Consider the following 17080-nt stretch of genomic DNA (forward strand, 5'->3'; position numbering starts at 1 on the left):
TCTACACTGTTACAATGTGCCAAAAAATATACTGTAACTTTAAAAAAAACACATAGCTTAGTTCCCTGGCTTAGTTCCCTGGCTTAGTTCCCGGGCTTAGTTCCATGGCTTAGTTCCATGGCTTAGTTCCCCTGGCTTAGTTCTCCTGGCTTAGTTCCATGGCTTAGTTCCATGGCTTAGTTCCCTGGCTTAGTTCCCCTGGCTCAGTTCCATGGCTTAGTTCCCCTGGCTTAGTTCCATGGCTTAGTTCCATGGCTTAGTTCCATGGCTTAGTTCCATGGCTTAGTTCCCCTGGCTTAGCAACACCGGAGACACCAAAAAGCTTGCCATTTTTAGGTTTTCCGCCATGTCTGAAAATGTCCCATTCTAAATGAGCTAACTCACAGCTTCGCTCTTTACCGTCTAAGTTTAGATCCAAATAAACGGAATGTCTCTTACTGTAAAAGTACAGCCTAGGAATGATCCAGACAGTTTTTAGAGGACAAAGTGATCTCCCAACTTTTTGTTTTTACTTATGATTAAAAATGTTGAGGTTGGCCCAGACAAAGGGATGACGCCTCGCTTCATGTAATATACTTATTTCAATGCTCTAGACATGTTTGTACTCACTTCCAATAGAGCCCGATCAATCTACTCAAAGGTCTCACTAGACTTACCATAAACATCGCTCATTAAATGAAACGTTATTTATTCCTGCTAGTTAAGTGAAACGCTGCACTCATCCTTAATGTTCGAAGACGTTGCCATTATTATTATAAGCCACATATTGACCACTATTGCCAGTTTGTGTTGTTAGCACAGTTTTGTGGATGTGAACAGTGCAGCGTCCAGTGTAGACAAATCGAATCGATTTAGACGCCTAATATTTTTAACTTTTTCCATAGCTAAAGATGAGTGTGTCTATATTTGTATGTGTTTGTATGTGCGCGGGCGTGTGAGTATTTGTGTGTGTGTGTGTGTGCTTGTGTGGTGTACGTAGATATCGGAATAGTCCTTTTTTTAATTTATGAATTGCATGCCAAGATATTATGTGTCTGAGTGGTCCTGTGTTCAAATCTAGGTCAAGACTGGGATTGTGAATTTCGTGAGTCCAACTCTGATGGGTACCTGACTTTCGTTGGGGAAAGTAAAGGCGGTTGTTCGTTGTGCTGGCCACATGACACCTGCTCGTTAACCGTTGGCCAAAGAATCAGATGACCTTAACATCATCTGCCATATAGCTCGCAAGGTCTGAAGGGGGAAATTTACTTTTAAAGATATTATACCCAAACGTTTGGATTGAGAGTTAAGGTTAGGGTTAAAGAGCACGTTTCAACCCACCATCTTGACTTTCTTTGCCTGGTCAGAACTTTCCTGATTCATCTGTAGTACATACAATTATAGCTTGGAGATAAAGACGAATCTGAACCTTTTAAAAAAAAAAGAAATATTAAATAAAATTACCAGAATCGTTTCATTGGAGATTTTCACACATGGAGCTAAATCTATAAATAACAAGTTTTTTGGTGCATGCGGTGTACAGAATCAATTTATTTATTTGTGTGCACTTTTCAGAACTGTAGAATCAAATTTCAAAACGGTTTCGCTTGCAGCACAAAGTAATCTGTATTATTTTGTTCACAATAGTGATCTTTTAATATGGCGTCCTTGACATTGTTTGTTTGGTCTATTTATATCCAAATCTCTCCCAAGCTTCCTCTTTTTATTTTGTTTAATTTTCCCTAAAAGCGACATTATATCGCCACCGCATTTCTTCATGTGAAAATCGCCATATTTGCTCACTGACACAGTTTTATGCTTGCTTAAAATAGTGTAGCAGTCCTTTGCAGTAGAGAAAACAAATTAGTTCTCTTGGCCATTTTCAAAAAACTTCATGAACTTGTGTTGAGGCTCACTCGACATTTGTTCAAAAATCTTCCAAACTGTCAATGTAGCACATAGTAGGCTATAAACACAATGTAATGAGGTTTAATAATAAGAGCTCAAGGGGATTTTCATACATGGCGAAAAAAGCTATAAATAGCAAGCTTTTCGGTGTATCCGGTGTACAAAATAAGGGAAGTAATTATAAGCTAGAGCTTTTAAAGACTTAATGAAGATGGAGACAAACAATTTAAGGCTGCAGACAACTTTTTGAAGTAACGTTAGTAACTTGTGTTTAGTTGGCAACTTTCAAATTCAATTTAGTGTCCTTGACATTGTTTATTTTTGTCATCAAATTTCTCTAATAGTGTTTTAGTGTTAGGCGATTGTAGTGTACATAAAAAGTTCACATCACAGACCTATATATATAGGTCTATGGTTCACATTCAATGGAACTAAAAATCTTGACAATTTTATAAGTATTTAACGAGGGGAAAAATGGGTTTACCTGTTAAGCCGCCACGAGCAGATTAATTCAAAAAGATTTCTTTGAATGATTTCAGAGCTATTACATTTGTTTTCAATGGTATAATATTTCAAATGTTATTATATCTCTATCTATCTATCTATATATCTATATCTATCTATATTCTTTCTCTCTCTCTCTCTCTCTCTCTCTCTCTCTCTCCCAGTATATATATATATATATATATATATATATATATATATATATATCGATTTTAGGATAAAAAGCGATGACTAAATTCGATATAGTCTCCTGATGAACATTTTCTTGGTTTCGAATCCCCCTTCTTATTGTGTGTCTCAATATGCTCACCCCTTAGGTGTCTCAATATGCTCACCCCTTAGGTGTCTCAATATGCTCACCCCTTAGGTGTCTCAATATGCTCACCCCTTAGGTGTCTCAATATGCTCACCCCTTAGGTGTCTCAATATGCTCAACCCTTAGGTGTCTCAATATGCTCACCCCTTAGGTGTCTCAATATGCTCACCCCTTAGGTGTCTCAATATGCTCAACCCTTAGGTGTCTCAATATGCTCACCCCTTAGGTGTCTCAATATGCTCACCCCTTAGGTGTCTCAATATGCTCACCCCTTAGGTGTCTCAATATGCTCACCCCTTAGGTGTCTCAATATGCTCACCCCTTAGGTGTCTCAATATGCTCAACCCTTAGGTGTCTCAATATGCTCACCCCTTAGGTGTCTCAATATGCTCACCCCTTAGGTGTCTCAATATGCTCACCCCTTAGGTGTCTCAATATGCTCACCCCTTAGGTGTCTCAATATGCTCACCCCTTAGGTGTCTCAATATGCTCACCCCTTAGGTGTCTCAATATGCTCACCCCTTAGGTGTCTCAATATGCTCACCCCTTAGGTGTCTCAATATGCTCACCCCTTAGGTGTCTCAATATGCTCACCCCTTAGGTGTCTCAATATGCTCACCCCTTAGGTTTATAAGCTATGGAGTTCGACTTAACTATTATCCATTAATCCATTTTTTACGCTATCGTTTTACTAATATAGGGATCATTCGGATATCAGAGATGACCAATGCCCTTGGACCCGTGGGATCAGGGGAGTAGCCTGGCGGTCAACTGACCACATAGAGAGGCTTGAGTTACCAGCTGTCCAGCTCGGTCAAAGCGACACATGTCAAATGCAATGTTTGTAAAGTAGCAATGTGGCTAGCGATGACGATACGCCCCTACACTAGCCACTACACTAGCCACTACACTAGCCACTACACTAGCCATTTCTAATAAGTGCATAGATAGGCTCCATGAATTGTGTTTAGATTATATCCTTTGCAAAATGGATGTTATTTATACGATATAAATAATGTAGTTTATGTGTTAGCTCTGTATAATGTTTAGTATCTTTGATGTGTTAGTATAAAGGAAATTTGCTGCAGTCTCTAATACACCACGAACTTTTTTAAAAGCATTTCTATCTCCTTGATCTCACTGCAACAATTTCTATCTCCTTGATCTCACTGCAACAATTTCTATCTCCTTGATCTCACTGCAACAATTTCTATCTCCTTGATCTCACTGCTACAATTTATACCTCTTTGAACTTACCTTAAAATCTACCTCAAGACAATAAAAGCAACAGTGCCTGACATTAGTAGGTTGAGGCCTTGGACTAGATTTTAGTGGAGACTTCTACTCTCTTCAAGATTCAATATAAATGCACTCAATAAAATTAGTAAATCAAACTGCATTTCATAGAGAACTTGTAAATTTAATCCCATTGCCTTTAGTTTCTTATATTTAATGTTTTGTCAAAAATTTAATATTTTTGCAATGTGGAGTCCTCCTTTGAGAGCGAGGTTCCTGTTTGCTGTATAGTTTAGCATTGTCATAAATCCACTAAACAGTCCAAATATTAACAATGACCTTCAGATTTTATCATTGTTGAAAATGCTACCTAAAATAAACGGTTGTACTTACTATATGCAGATCTCAGAGAGGAAGTGGAGATGGATTGGTCACACCCTTAAAAAAGATACCAACAACAGAGCTAGACAGGCCTTAGAGTGGAACCCCCAAGACACAAGACGTAGAGGAAGACCAAAAAGAACATGGCGACGCAGTGTATTAGATGAAGCCGAGAGGGCACGAAAGACCGGGGAAGCCATTAAAAAACTAGCAAGAGACTAGGAAGAGTGGCGTGTTTTTACTGAGGCCCTATGTTCCATGAGCAACACAAAGGAAAGATGATGACGATGAGTATATTCCTATTATTAATAACATCAGCTCTGAACCATTTGAGTGTTACATTATGTTTATTTCAAAATATTCATTATACTTTGACTTGTGTAAGATGTGCATTCCATTGTTTCTAAAAATAGGAAATCCTGTCACGACAGACATTTGTGTGAGATTTTTTAAAAAAAGGATTCTGTTTTGTTTGACAATGTTTCGTGTATTTCTTGACTTCAGAATCGAAGGTTATTATAAACTCCAAACCACTGCAGGTAGTCGGGGAATGATGGCAGTCAAGTTTAGAACCCTGGACCATCGTGGCAACAATCCAGAACGCATTCCACACGACCAGGCTCATAGTAATTAATTAATGCAAACTTTGTTAAGATATACTTCATTACAAGCTATGGAAGTCTCTGCAATGTCATTCTGTTAAGATATACTTCATTACAAGCTATGGAAGTCTCTGCAATGTCATTCTGTTAAGATATACTTCATTACAAGCAATGGAAGTCTCTGCAATGTCATTCGATTCACTGTATGATTATATTTTATAGACCTAAATAATAGATCTACTCCAGGGGTGGGCAACCTTTTTCTACCGAGGGCCGTATTAAAAAAGTTTGGGGACTGGCGGGCCGCATACATTTTTTTTTACTCCCAATTGAGGAATTACAACAACAGTTAGCAATTTCTTGAACTAATTTTACGAATAATTTTTTAAATTTTGTTATTGTCTTTTTACATCCCAACATTCCACCACAAATATACAATTGTACTGAATGTGAAGCATTTAACTGTTTACATCCGTGCATAATGTTCCGAAACTGTAGAACTAGCTTACTAGTTGTTTTGTTCTTGCGACTGCTGTCAAATTACAGTCAGTGGCCATCGACCTGTTCTAACACTTGATAATTTTCAAACAAACGAAATTAAGCGTGTTCACAGATGAATTAGGTTCCGAATAATGTGACAGCTTCGCAGCAAAGTTTTCTTAAGTATGGGAATACAGCTTCTGGCAGTCATGAAACTTCTGTGGAAGAACTCACTGGAATTACTCTTTCAGGTCATAATTTGCTTGGAGGTATGTCATCTGGAGCTAAATCAGCTTCTGCATTAAATGGTGAGCCGATGGTATTGACGTCTTAAAATTTGTTTTCAAATTCCACAATCAAGGAATCCAAATAAGTCTTGTAATTTCATCCACTTCACTAGAAATAGTTTCACCATTCAGCTAAGAAAAATGATAAGACCCTATTTCACTCGCTGCTTCAAGAAGTGGAATAACTTTGTTTGAAAAGATTTAAGATGCAGATATATTTCATTTGCAAACAAAACATTGCAATGTACCCAATGATAAACATGAAGTCTGTCTTCAACTCTTCATTAGAAATATTAGTAACAAAGTCAAAGTTAATGTCCTTCAGTGAACCTAACTATTTCTTCCTTGAGATTCCATATTCTTCTAGGCCAGAGGATACTACTCTGTAACCGAACATCGGAATGTTTTGTTTCAAATCTTCAAGTACTTCTCGGAACTGCCTGTCATGGCCGGCAGATAATTGGAGGCCCTTGGCAAAGTGAATTTGGTGACCTCAAATTAAATAAAATAAAAAAGCGACAGTAAAATTATTCAATTTATTAAAAACCTATTGTACTTCAACAATAACATTGAGGACAAGTTTCGCTATTTCTTCTCTAAAATAAGAAGGAAAAAGTCAATGCAAGATCCTCACCAATTGGTGACCCTAAGCACTATGTCTAGGCCTAAGGCTGGCCCTGTGCAAATAATAAGATCATTGAGAAATCAATTCCAACAATATATTTGATATTCAATGCCTTATTTTATTAAAAAGCCTGTTTTTTTTGTCAAAGCTCGAGCTCCATTAGTTGTTACACTTACCATCTTGTACAAGCCGACCCAACACTTTCAACACAGTTTCTGATAGAATTGAATAAATACTGGCCTGTGTTTGTCTTTGACTGAATGTTTCGAAATATTGGCATTAAGAATAATCTTCGTTTACTTTAAACTTTTTAGAATAACGTTTAAAGACAATGTTTCTTTAGCCTCTTCATAATAAGTGATAAGAATTAGAAGTTTCAACTATTTCTAGATCTATAGTTTATCACAATTATTTATATAAATATATTTGCATTTTTATTTGTGTAATGTGTGGGAACACCTGATTTCTTTAAGCGTCGGCGGGCCGCATAAAACACTTCGGCGGGCCACATGTGGCCCGCAGGCCGTAATTTGTCCACCCCTGATCTACTCTAACTCGCTATGTGGCCTCCCAAAATGAATCTTAACAACTTATAACAGCTAAATTATAAATACTACCACATCTTTTGATTGATTTACAATGACATGATTACAATGCCAATTAAATTAAAAAGTGTTCTTTAAAAATGTTTAAAGAGATCAAAGAAACACCTATACTGCTTCTCTTCTTTCTTTATAAGCCTTTTGGTCTGACCTATATAATGTGTAATGTTTTGAATTGTTCAGACGACACGGGAAAGTTTGTCTCTCGCACACTTCTGAAGCCATCTCTACATTTTAAAAAAAGTTGACATTTCTTTGTCTTTTTTAACTTACCACACCGGACATTTCACGCCACGAGGGACTCAGTGACGTCAGACTAGACTAAAGCTTTATTAAACTAATGATCCATGCATGGACAGTGTCCGCACACACTGACCTATACATTAATAATGAGCTAAGTTACTGGACTATTTAAAGCCAATGAGAAAGTATTACAAAACTTCCACCCCTTCATAGGAACTTCTTTCTTCAGTATACATGTATATAGTTTATGTTCATAGATATTTAACATTCAGTATTATATAGATTGAGATTTTAATTACTTAGCTTTGCATCACAGACTTAAAGTAAAGTTCACCTTTCAAACCTTGAAATTAATAGGGCAGATGATAAGGTCATCTGTATCTTTGGCCAACGGTTAACGAGCAGGGTGTCATGTGGCCAGCACAACGACCAACCGTCTTTACTTACCCCAACTAAAGTCAAGTACCCATTAGAGTTGAGTGGAAATTCAAAATCTCAGTCTCCACCGAGATTTGAACCCAGGACACCCAGGTTCGGAAGCCAAGGGCTTAACCACTTAGCCACCGCGTAATGTTCATAATAACCTACATTTTTTTGGGGGTGGGGGGGCATATACCTTCTGTCTGCTCATAATTACTAACTTAGAACATTTATATACCTATATATACTTTCAGTGATAGAGAGAGTAAAAGAAAAAGAGCAAGAGAGAAAGAGCGATAGAGAGAGAAAGTGGCACAGAGAGAGAGAGAGAGAGAGAGAGAGAGTTATGTAACACTAAGAAAAGAAAAACAGTTTAAAGAATTGAATATTTTATGACAATGTCCGAAGATTAAGGATGACTGCATTGTTTCACATGACTACGCAAACCCCAGTTGCGACCTACATATTTTACCGCGCTTCTCGCAAAGTCGTTGTCTGCTGGCGGTCCAAGTTTTCTTTCAGCCTTCTGCGCCTCTCTTTAATAATGGCTTTCCTTTGGGCCCTTAATGAATGTCAATAAAACAAAATATGAAATCTATTAAGAATGAATATTAGATTAATTTATTAATTTAGGATTTGTTTATTTTTAGCAATGACTGTAACGTAGTTCTAAATTAGAACGGAGGAGAGAACTTTAATCCAATGTGAGTTGATAGCATAGAGTTTTGTTAGCCACCTCTGTCCTTGTAGTAATTAGAAATAGCCTTGGACTTTTTTTTTACACCACCTTACCCTAAACCCTAACCAGTACCACCAGTGCAACCTTACCCTAGCCAGTGCCACCTTACCCTAGCCAGTACCACCTTACATTAATCAGTACCACCTTACATTAACCAGTACCACCTTACCCTAACCAGTACCACCTTACCCTATCCAGTATCACCTTACAATAACCAGTACCAACTTACCCTAACCAGTACCACCTTACCCTAGACAGTACCACCTTACAATAACCAGTACCTCCTTACCCTAACCAGTGCCACCTTACCCTAACCAGTGCCACCTTACCCTAACCAGTACCACTTTACCCTAACCAGTACCACTTTACCCTAACCAGTGCCACCTTACCCTAACCAGTACCACCTTACCCTAAACAGTACCACCTTACCCTAGCCAGTGCCACCTTACAATAACCAGTGCCACCTTACCCTAACCAGTACCACCTTACCCTAAACAGTACCGCCTTACCCTAACCAGTGCCACCTTACCCTAACCAGTACTACCTTACCCTAACCAGTATCACCTTACCCTAAACAGTACCACCTTACCCTAGCCAGTGCCACCTTACAATAACCAGTGCCACCTTACCCTAACCAGTACCACCTTACCCTAAACAGTACCACCTTACCCTAGCCAGTGCCACCTTACAATAACCAGTGCCACCCTACCCTAACAAGTGCCACCTTACCCTAACCAGTACCACCTTACCCTAAACAGTACCACCTTACCATAGCCAGTGCCACCTTACAATAACCAGTACCACCTTACCCTAAACAGTACCACCTTACCCTAGCCAGTGCCACCTTACAATAACCAGTGCCACCTTACCCTAACCAGTACCACCTTACCCTAAACAGTACCACCTTACCCTAGCCAGTTCCACCTTACAATAACCAGTGCCACCTTACCCTAACCAGTACCACCTTACCCTAAACAGTACCACCTTACCATAGCCAGTGCCACCTTACAATAACCAGTACCACCTTACCCTAAACAGTACCACCTTACCCTAGCCAGTGCCACCTTACAATAACCAGTGCCACCTTACCCTAACCAGTACCACCTTACCCTAAACAGTACCACCTTACCCTAGCCAGTTCCACCTTACAATAACCAGTGCCACCTTACCCTAACCAGTACCACCTTACCCTAAACAGTACCACCTTACCCTAGCCAGTGCCACCTTACAATAACCAGTGCCACCTTACAATAACCAGTGCCACCTTACCCTAACCAGTACCACCTTACCCTAAACAGTACCACCTTACCCTAACCAGTGCCACCTTACCCTAACCAGTACCACCTTACCCTATCCAGTATCACCTTACAATAACCAGTGCCACCTTACCCTAACCAGTACCACCTTATCCTAAACAGTACCACATTACCCTAACCAGTGCCACCTTACCCTAACCAGTACTACCTTACCCTAACCAGTACCACCTTACCCTAGCCAGTACCACCTTACAATAACCAGTACCACCTTACCCTAACCAGTACCACCTTACCCTAACCAGTGCCACCTTACCCTAACCAGTACCACTTTACCCTAACCAGTACCACTTTACCCTAACCAGTGCCACCTTACCCTAACCAGTACCACCTTACCCTAAACAGTACCACCTTTCCCTAGCCAGTACCACTTTACCCTAACCAGTACCACCTTAGCCTAGCCAGAACCACCTTACCCTAACCAGTACCACCTTACCCTAACCAGCAACTAAAAACGTCATTCTAAAAATGTTTCTATGTTGGTTATTTCAGCTTTTGAAATCAAAATTCGTGAACACACAAACAGATAAAGAAAAAAAAATGAATTGTTGCTTGTTCATAAGTGTGAAGGCAATATCGGTTCTTTTTTATTTAAGCCTTGTAAATAACAATCATGGAGATATAATCTTATATATAATTATAGATGATTCTGGAAGATGATGACGATGTTTGGTTTAGGGAAGCTGAAGAAATAACTAATACAAGATCTAGCAATAGCGCCATTAGGGCGGAGTGCTTAGACCGATTCTTCCAGACTCCCTAAGACCTACAGGGGACGCTCTGTTCCCCACCGCTGCCTCCTGGCTACTTCGAATCGATTAAACAATATTTTTTTTAGAAAGGGGGAGGGGTGCAACTCCTGGTGTTGTGCCCAATTTAATCTCCCTTTCTTGTACTTTTACAACGGAGTCAGGTCGAGCAATCAGTAATCTCCCTTTCCCCGTTCTCTATCGTAGTTAGTGCTTTGTAGAGTTCACTGAAGAATCGGCTTTAAGAAGATAATGCAGGACAACATTGTAGATCTCTCACTCATTAAATCAACTTAATTACAATAGTTAAAATACGTTGAACATGTTAATTCCTTAATTTTTTTTTATTTTTTTTTTGGGGGGGGGGGGGGGGGGGGCAAGGAGAGCTGTCATTTAGGCCTAAATAGAAATCTTAAAATGAATTGTGGATAATATTGTTACTTTGTAAAGGTACCGCATGGTAACAATTGGAGAGGATGAGATGAAAGGTGTGGGTTCATACCCTCAGTGAATAGTGAAATAAGTTAGTGATAAACGTATTGGTGACCTCATTAAACACTGTGCAATTAAGAAAAAGGTTTTTATTATATTTTGCATTCCCATGATTGTAAATTACAACGGACGTTTATCTTCTGGATAGATTAATATAATCCTGCAACTCGTTCCACAGCACTATCTTATCTTATCTTATAAATTACACACGTTCCTCTAAAGAAAAGATCATTACGTCCTACACGTATCCATATGATAATTTGAGACTTTAATTCTGCTAAATCATTGGTTTTCCTGGCTGATTCAGGCAACCAGCTCCAGACTCTAATGGCCATAAGAAGAAGAAGAAGCACTGGGAAAGAAACAGTTCATGTAAGAATTTATTCTAGCATATGGAACAAGAAATGCTTTATCTTTGTGTCTTTTTAAAATTTGATCATTAAATAGTGAATGTTAAGTGACTAGCGATCATCTTTTCAGTTTATTTTGAATTTGAAGACAATTATGCGCCTCTTTGTTTGTATATAGACCTCTACTTTAATGTGTTCAACTACATTAAAAATGCATGCGATATGTGTAGACGCTTTAGCAGAAGTTAGAAATAACATTAATTTGATTCTTTGTTTTCCTAGGGGCGATGTGTTGAACATAAACACAGTCTTGTCTGCAAACAATTTAAGTAGGCTATACAAATAATTTAAATAACAAAAAATTACTTTTAGAAGTTTGTTTTTAGGAGCGGGGATTATCGCGTTTATCAGCAGCAGACGCCTTGTCTGACATGGTCACGTTCAAAGAACGCCACACGGTCGATTTCCATCGTATTGTGATCTACTAGAAGGCAGGACAGCCGCTGGTCGTCCACTGCTAAGGTTTACGGATGTATGCAAACACAACATGAAGCTCTTCAAAATCGACACTAACAGCTGGGCGAAAAGTGGCACTGGATAGATCCACATGGAGCGCTAGCATTAAGGAAGGGTCCGAATTGCAGATGCCATACACAACAGTAGTAGAAAGAAGGGTGAAAGTACATTAGCGCCCTGTGATTACAGATGCCCGACCTGTGACCGCATTCGTGTATCAAGGATGGGCCTCTTTAGTCACACAAGAAGTTGCAAATGGAAAAGATCATACCTCGAGACGCAAAATGCCACAGAATTGCCTGGTGGGCCTACATATGGAGTATCTGATAACCTGTCAACTTTTTTAGTTGGTAGCAATATTTGATGTAAAAAAGCTTTCGCTTTGTTATAATAATCTTTATAAATAAAGTTTAAAATCGTGTCCTTTACAGGCTTGTGTACAAAGGGTAAAGCAGATAAAAACATTGGCCCTGTAGAAATACTAACCGTATTATTCTTACGCCCTTATATATAAAAATTGTATTGGGTTTACTCTTGGTTCTCCAATTTTTCTTAAATATAAAAAAAATATAGGGGATAATTATTGTACTATGTACATGACATAGACCAGTGATAAAACAAAATACGGCCTGCGGGAGAAATCCGGCACCCGGAAAGGTTAGAGGCAGTTGGTCGTTAAGCTGACCACATGACACTCTCGTCAACAGTGGGTCACAGAAACAGATGATCGTAGATAGAAAAGTCTAAGAAGGGTCTTTCCTTTTTTTTTTTTTATTTTATTCAAACATGTTCGCCAAATATTTTATTAATTAAATGTCAAATAAAAACGTAGAGTTGATAAAACTACTCAGTTAACTTTTAATAATAACTTCATCCAAAGCTGGTCCAAATTAAGAAACACTCAAAGCTTCGTGCAGCGTTAGTTAAATTGTAATATCCTTTTTTCTGTATTTTCTTAATAAAATAATTATGGTCCGCAAAAGTTTTTTCCTTTAATTTTTGGCCCGCTCTCCAAAAGGTTGGCCCATCACTGACATGGACTGTCTTCTAGGATAGTCAAAGAGTATCACAAACTTGCTGTGTTTTGTCACGTCAAATATTTTCTTTTAAATCTTCGTATGAAGTTTTTTTTTAAACCAAAGAGAAGCCAGACTTTCTAATTGAAGGAAAATGTCACAAATAATTTGTCACACGTGACATGTCACCAAAGCTTTTAGGATTTTACCCAAGTTTTTTTTTTTTTTTTTGCATTCTCTGATGATGATGCTACGATGTAATGAGACCAACCAACTAGCAGACATGGGTGGGAGGTCTACGGAACAACCACCAGACACCGCGCCCATGCCAGCCTCATTGTAATCTAACTGAAAAAGAAAGAACCAGTTTTAACTTTACAGAGTCTAGTGTTCAACCCCAATGTTTATACTGGATGACTCATGAGATCTTTGACCATGGTGATTGACATTAATCACATAATGTATTTTTTTAACGAATGTAATTATGAACAAGAATATGTGTATACATTTATTAATTAATATTTCAACATTCTTATTGACTTTTTTTTAAACTTTTCAATTTTTACAAAGCATAGAAATATATCAAATGTCTCGGTCTGTCTGGTAAAAAGGGCATACAAGGTGAAATTTCGTAAAATTATTTTTTTACCCGACAACACAAGAATCAATTTAAAGAAATTTTTAAAAATCAATTAATTAACTATTGGTAATTAATTATTTTGTTTGGTATCTCGAAAAGGGGAAAGAAATAGTACTTGACTGAAGTTGTGGTATAAGCTGAATTAGTTCCTATTATAGGTCGCCGCCGCCTTAAGTAAGTTTGAAACAAACAATAGATAAATAATAATAAATATACAATCTTCTATTTTCATAATCACCTCACTAGCAGAGTATGTTGGCTAGCGGAGGCGTGAGACATGAGTTCGAATTCAGGTCGTTCATCAATTCTTTTTTTTTTACAAATGCTTTTAAAACAAGATTACGGTAAAATTCACCCAGATACTTCTTTCTTTCTTTCCACCTACCCCCATTTTCCCAAGTGGGCCAGAGAAGTGATTGGATTATAGAGTAGTGAGAGAGCTAAAAGCGTGAATTAGCGCTAAACAAAAACAATTGGTCAAAGTATTTCTAATCGCACAGATTTATTGTTGTTGGTCTTGATCAATTACAAATTTAATTCTATGACAGATCCAAATTAGTTGATACAATTACACCACGTATACGTTTTATGTCTTTATTGTTTTTCTTCATAGAATCATTTAACTTTATTTTTTTAATCTCAAAGTCTATAATAAAACAGAAAGGAAGCCGCGTCTCATATGTACAGAGGTCTAAGAGGACAACGAAATGTCGCTGATTTATTGAATTTGTATCGATCAATCTCTACTTAGATCTACATCTATTGGAGATTTTTAAAGCCTTGTTTTTAAAAAGTTAAATGATAATTTAAAGTTGAAATTCAATTTAGCATCCGGGTTTTATCGTAAAAGTGTCCATTCATACAACAGACTCGAATAATTTAACCCAGTGGTTCCCAAACTATGGTCCCTCGAAACTACTGTCCAAAGTTGATAATTGAAAAAATAGTTGAAAACCGAAGTGAATCGGTTTCATTTTGTGAGTGCATGTTGATGCGACCCGTGACCATGGGCGTAACTAGGGATTTGGGGCCCGGGGGGATTGACCTCTTTGGGGGCCCCTTGCATTTTGACATTCGACATATGGCATGAGATAATGTACGCAAAAATATATAAGCCCCAAATCAAATTGGTTCAGTATATCAGTAGACTTAACAAAAAGTAATCATCAAGACTCTTTTAATGAATAATACCGTTGTTTATTAGTTAAATAATGCACAAGTGACAAATCTAAATTGATATCGCTTCACGCCGTGCATTCTGTGCAGCAAAGACATCTTTAACATCAACTACATCGATACTTTCTAGTATTTGTGACTTCACTGACATTAAAACCATGATAAGCCTTTCTTGCGTCATCGTGCTCCTGAGATACTTTTTGATGAGCTTGAGCTTTGAGAATGATCTCTCACATGACGTAATGGAAGTGGCCTGAGTTAGCGGTATTCGGAGGAGGTTGCAAAGTTTGAGCACACGTAATATGAAGCCTGTTTCCTCAATATGTCTATTGGTGATTGTATTACTGTTTGTTGATGAAAAGTGCTCGTGCATCAATGACATCATTGAAAAAGCGATTTTCCATTTATTTCATCATACAAACAGGAAAAGTAGCACAGTTTGTCACAAGCGTGTCTTCTAACAGGTGTCTTGGTTCAAGAAGAAACCCAAAGGTTTCCATTTTCTTTCCAGCCTTTGGAATCTGCCCTTCATCTCCATATGAAATCTGTCCAGCACTTCTGTCGCAACACGTTTGAATTGCAGTTGTATTGACAGTCCTACATTAGAACTCAACTTCCCATCAAGTCTTTTCTTTCATATAGTTGTTTTGATTACAGGGAATCCATAGTATTCACTACCTTCTTTTGCTTTTTCGATGGATTGGGTTTTGTCAGTTTCTCATCATTTTGCAGAAAGCATGAAAGGGTACTAATTTCTTTAGCAGATTCCCGTATATGCAGTCCAGACTTTTGTAGTTTCTTCCGAACTATATTAATTGGGCACAGGAGCTTTGACCAGAATTCAAGATAGGCAAAAAATTCGTAATTTTCCACTGCATGAAGAAGATTCTGTGCTAATATTATATGGCATTACGTCATTGTTAGTTGTTTATGTTTTGTGCGAAAGCAAAAGGATTCAGAGTATACAAAGTGGGAAAGATCCATATCTCGTTATGCTCGAGTACAGAAATACTCCGATAAGTGGACTGCCGTATTCACCATCACAACTGCTGACGAGTAGAAGACTCAGGGAATCATTCCAACTGATCACAAACTATTGAAACCATTGGTAGCTGAAAATGCAGAGACATTACTCAACGAACGACAGATGAAAAGCTAAGTGAAATACGATGAAAAAGCAAGACTACCTAAAGATTATTCTGTCGGAGAGTTCGTCTAGGTCAAACATGGCAGAAAGCAGTTGTCATAAAAGAAAATTCAGCACCCAGATCTTACATCATAAAGACAAACAATGGAATAACATACAGAAGAAATCAACGCTTTTTAAATAAGAGTTTCGGTGAAGACATCTCTGGGTACTATGATATCGATGAAGACATCTCTGGGTACTATGATACCGATGAAGACAATGAACTGCAAACTGTTGCTACAAACGAAACACACAGTTATAGACCAACGTCTAGAGTCTAGAGAACTTGTTCAGTCAAGACAACCAGAAGTGGACGAATTGTTAAAGTTCCTAGTAGACAGTGCCGGTCGCAGTGGGCGCCGCGCTTTCATAGGCCCCGCGCTAATTCCAAGTGTACATTATTAAATTAAACCATTATAACGTATATAAAATAACAGGGTTTTCGCGACCTCCTGATTTTTCAGGGCCTCCAGGAAATCTCACGAAAAGGCAAAATATACGATAAAGTCCTGAACTTTTTTTGAATTTATTCAAATCTCCTGAAGAATAGACTAAATTGACGTTTTGGGGTGCCAATAAATAAAAAGTGGCATTGCGAGCTTTCATTTGATAAAAATTTATTGCAAAGACGAAAGTAGGCCTATTTTCTAATTCAAAAAAAATAATTTTGACATTATGCTTATCCCTACCCAGACTAGGCCCCGCGCGATCTGTTTCGCATAGGGCCCCGCAAATGCTAGGGCCGGCCCTGCTAGTAGATATCACTATTAAAAACTTTAAAAGGAAGGGTGTGATAATAACTTCAATAGGAAGGATGTATTAATATTATATGATATTACGTCATTATTTTTTGTTTATGTTTTGTGCGAAAGCAAAAGGATTAGATCATTAGATGTAAATAAAAAGAGAGAGTTTCCATTGGATTGAGGAAAGATAAATAAAGGGGTAATAACTCGAGTGTGAAGTTTAATTCTGAAATTATAGACGCCAAACCCGAGTAATGAACAATTTTAGCATTGTTAAGAATAACTTTTAGTTATACTCGATTCTGTAAATTTTGCTTCAAGGTTAATTAGTGTAGCCATATAATACTCGCCATTTAGATCTATTATTAGTAAAGGTAACAAGATACCTGGAATTCGCTGTATATAATGCAGTTTTATTCGTGGCAACAAAGTTTAAAATGGAAACAAAGTGACATATTGTAAAATCTGATCTCTGCGGCAAAAATATTTTTAAAATATCTAGGTTTAGTCTTTGTGATAAATTTAATCCGTAAATGTTGATTAAAAAAAGACACCCGTTGACACTATTTGT

At 37.8% G+C, this 17080-nt stretch overlaps 1 protein-coding gene across 2 annotated transcripts in view; it reads right to left on the reverse strand.

Moving 5' to 3' along the window:
- The window catches only part of LOC106074282 (opioid-binding protein/cell adhesion molecule homolog), a 135262-nt gene that overhangs the window by 117437 nt on the left and 745 nt on the right, over nt 1-17080 (reverse strand). The window lies entirely within an intron of this gene.

This window comes from Biomphalaria glabrata, chromosome 1 (genome assembly GCF_947242115.1).
Source record: "Biomphalaria glabrata chromosome 1, xgBioGlab47.1, whole genome shotgun sequence".
Taxonomy (NCBI): Eukaryota; Metazoa; Mollusca; class Gastropoda; family Planorbidae; genus Biomphalaria; species Biomphalaria glabrata.